Raw genomic sequence first — 4,144 nt, 5'->3', positions numbered from 1 at the left:
GCGGCGAGAGGCGCGGATTCTGGAAGGAGGAGATGCTGGGATTTGAAACTCCAGCGCACTGTGGCGTCCCCAAGCCCAGCGCATCCCTTATATTGGCATTCGCCCCTTCCTCCAGGCAGGAAACTCAAGCTTTTGGATGCTTGGGGAAATTCCCTGGGCTGAGGGGGCGGGGGTAGGAGGTTTGGGGAGGAAATGGGCAGTGAGAGTTGGGCAGGAGGGTAACTGGGAGGAGTTGCATGCACCCCATGCGTGGAGCATGTGGTAACTTGACCCCGCGTGGATGGAGCTGCAGGAGAGGGGCAATCCAGCGGAGATTTCATCTTTGGGGCTAGGCATGGCTGGTGAAGACCAGCTTCTGGGGAGCAGAGCCCCCTAAGAGGTGCACCTCACCCCCATCTCTAGAGGAGGACTAGAACCAAAGTAGCAGGATGGTTGACGTTAGGAAAAAATTATCATCATCCTTAACTCTAATGTTTTATCAAGAAATGTAAGCCGTGATCAGAACTGCGCAACACTGAAAGCCCTACCTCTCCTCCTTGCAGGCGGATCATTCTAGGTTTCTCAAATTAGTTTATTTTCTTTGGACTTCAGCCAGCTTTAGAAAGCAAGATAATGTGGTGAAAGTGTCTGTACTCCCACTTTTACTCAGTGGCAGGAATAGGCTGGCAAATGAAGTCTGCTTACTGGAAATCTTATACTTGTAGTTTATAGCAAGCATATTGCCCTGCCAGATGATACCTTGCTTTCTGCAGTTGGATACACTGTTGAATTGGAAGAGGTATGCTCTTCCCTCCGGAGTAGGGTGAGGTGCATGCAGGTGACAGCATGGCCAGGGAGACCCAGCCTGCTACAGCTATGGCTCCTCGGCCAGGTGTGTACATTGACCCAGTTTGGAGAAGCTGTGGGAGGCTAATGGGTTTGAGGGTCTCATCATGAAGTTTGGTCTAGAGATTTGAATCAATTTGGCAGCAAGACAGCACCCACTCTGGCTTCACTCAAACAAGTTCATGTAAGGGAAGGGTGACTCAGACACACAAACTTCTGGAACCATCTGACTTAATGATCAGTAGGGTGACCACGGCTGTTTCAGCAGGCCTGCTCTCGTCTGGAGTGGGTCCCTAAATTTGAGGGGTAACTAACATCCAGACTTGTCTGCCTTGCCTTACTGTCTCTGTTATCTGTGGAAGTAGATAGAAAACGGAAGGTTTAAAGGCCAAGTCTTTTACAGTTCTAAGTCCATGGCATGCATAGCTATGATATTAGAATAGCACGCTGGCTTTCTTTCATGAAAGTCTTACTGGATATGCTCTCTTGGATTGTCCCCAAGACTCTTGTCCTCACAGTAGTTCAGCAAAGGCAACCAGTGAATACAATGGCAATCGGAAACCAGTCATGGAACAAAATTCTTTTCCTTGTCCCTGGTGACCCTGGGGAATTGTATTAAACTCTTCTACTCATCTTCCTTGGCAGGAAATCACCTCCATTGCTGGTCAAGGAGGAGGTGTCATAGATCTTTAGAACATTAAGTCTGGAAGGAAACTTAAGAAATTCTCTAGTCAAGGAAGGCTGAGAGGTTTGGTCTCACTTTGTGAGAAGCTAAACAGGAAGGTCTCTCTCCTGAACAGCTTCCTGATACAATCGGCATCACACCTGACTCAGCTAATGCAATCCTTCAGTCTTCTGGGGAGTGGTAATCTGGAAAAACAGCCTACATATTTATTATATTGACTTTTTAGAAATTAGGGTGCATCTACAGACAACAGTTAAACCTCACAAGTGTGGATAAGACAAGACTGCAAAAATGTGACTAAAAATCATGGATGATTAAATTCAACATAACCATAGGAAATAAACCACACTATAATAAGACTTTGTGAGGCAAAAAAAAAAGTTTGGTGTCATAGATTATTGAATTTTTATGTGTGTGAGCGTGTGTTTAGGTGAGTTCCAAATAACTTATTTTAAATATAAGTGAACATATGAATTAGTTTTGGCACTAAATGGTAAGAACACAGAAGGGTCATGAGATGTTATTTCCGGTTCCTCTTGACACCATACTTCACCTCATTGCCACTCTGCACAAACCTAACATGCATTGCTTGCAGAATATAAAGAAAACAATTTTTTTTTTTTTACAGCTGGCAAGCAGGTAATAGAAAATCCCACTAGAAGTGGGATGTTGGATTGCCCAACCTAATCAGGAAGCACTCTGTAACTTATCCTGGGTTCTCATTGAAATCATTCTGGCCCATGGCCCATGTCTGGCTCTTGTCTAGGCATCGCTGATGTGGGTCTTGTGCAAAGACAGATAGGATTGTGAATAATCTAAGAGTCCCTGCAGTTGAGAATGACAGCACCAAGTACCATTAGGAGGCAGAGCTATTTAAAGGGAAGCCAGTCGCCTTATCTGCACTGTGTCCAGGTAATAAAGCGTGGCACAGTGATATTTTTGTACCAAGCTATAATAAAACAATCCATAAAATGACACTGATATCTGGGGAAGCTGGAATGAATTACTGTTTGTCAAAAGCAATGACATTTTAGTCATAACACTACAGAGTAATGTAATATGAATTAAAACATTCTTAATGGTTTGCAGCTTCCGAAACATTTCATGCTCTTTTGTTTTAAGTCTCATATTGATTCTTTTCTGAAGATAAGAAAAATTCTTCCATCCTCATTTTGCATCTAGGGAAAGGAAGGCCAGAGAAAGAGTTAAGAATTAGAGAAATCCAGGATTGGAAGTCAAGCCACAAAAGAATCTGCCACAATAAATTTTTAATAGTTTCCAGATTACAAACCACTTTCTTCACAGTCACTGGCAAACATCCCACAGCTCTACACATATGGTTAACCACTTTACTTGTATTGCCCAACTATCATATTTTAAGCTGTTGAAACCCTCAGTCTCTACTCCTGGCCTTTGAGGCCAAAGTGATGTCAAAAGTCCAAGAGCCTTTCAGGTTAACCAGCCTGCAACTGTTACCTACTTTTTAAATCCCTCTCTTCCAGATTAGTGCAAAGTCCTGTCTTCTCTGCGAAGGTTTATTCTGACAAAGGCAGTTGAAATATACTGCTTCTACCTATGCTCTTTGAAGATGAATGTACTTGCAATAACTATCTAATGAAGCAGAGTTTAATTGTTACTTAATTTTGCTTTTGTTTCCCTCAAGCTAACTATAAACTCTTTAGAGTCAGCGGTGGTATCTTATATTTCTCACATAAACTCCGATGAATTTCAAGTTCAGTAGCAAGCAATCTATGAACAGTTGATGACAGATAATGATAACATTTTATCTTGTAGTGTTCTTTAAATTACAAGTGAATCTTAAAGTTAAGGAGGAAAGAATGGGACTGTTTTCTGTCCATTGGTTTTCTCCTATGTTGGAAATTGTTTCCTGGTTATTCTTAGGGCCAGTTCAAATTATATTTTCAGTCCTTAAATCTGAAACTATTAAAAAATATTCAGAAACCAGTAGAATATTTAATATTAAAAATTACACAACTAAAGTATCAACCAAATTACATATTTTCTGGGACTTAGAGATTAGTGAAAATAAATGATCAGGGAAAATTCTGATTAAGTTATACTGTGCTGAATGTTATCAGTGTTTAAATGTTATTCTAAATTTGCCTCTTCTAACAAATCAGAGAGGTCTTATGTGTTCAGTATATGATCTCAGTCTTTTAAAATATTTTTCTAAGTTTCTATTTTCCTTTATGTCTATTACTTTTTATAGTACCTTTAAGAAATGCTATTTGATTGCAGTAATTAAAGATGTAGATATATCATTATCAGAATCCTATCTAATAAAAGAGTAATATTCAAATTAACCATCACTCCCTCACAAAGATGGCGGGGGCAACAGAGCTGGAACGAACCAGAGGCTTGGGTTGCCCCCAGCAATGGAGGAAGCCAAGGTTCCCGCCTGCCCTGGTCAGCCCTGGGCTCCACTCAAGGCTACAAAGTTTCAATTATAGAATTGAAATAAATCCCAGATACCTGCTTCTAGCCCACGGGCTGGCCAGGCACCCCAGTAGGGACCCCCACCCTGAAGAAGGAGAGGCCAGCCTGAAAACAGCCTTCAGCCCCTCACACAGGCTGGCCACACTCCCATGGGGTGAGGGTCCCCACTGGGGGGCT

Source organism: Myotis myotis, unplaced genomic scaffold, assembly GCF_014108235.1.
Source record: "Myotis myotis isolate mMyoMyo1 unplaced genomic scaffold, mMyoMyo1.p scaffold_m19_p_1, whole genome shotgun sequence".
Taxonomy (NCBI): domain Eukaryota; kingdom Metazoa; phylum Chordata; class Mammalia; order Chiroptera; family Vespertilionidae; genus Myotis; species Myotis myotis.
The sequence above is the reverse complement of the archived record's forward strand: the minus strand, read 5'-3'. Positions refer to the sequence as shown.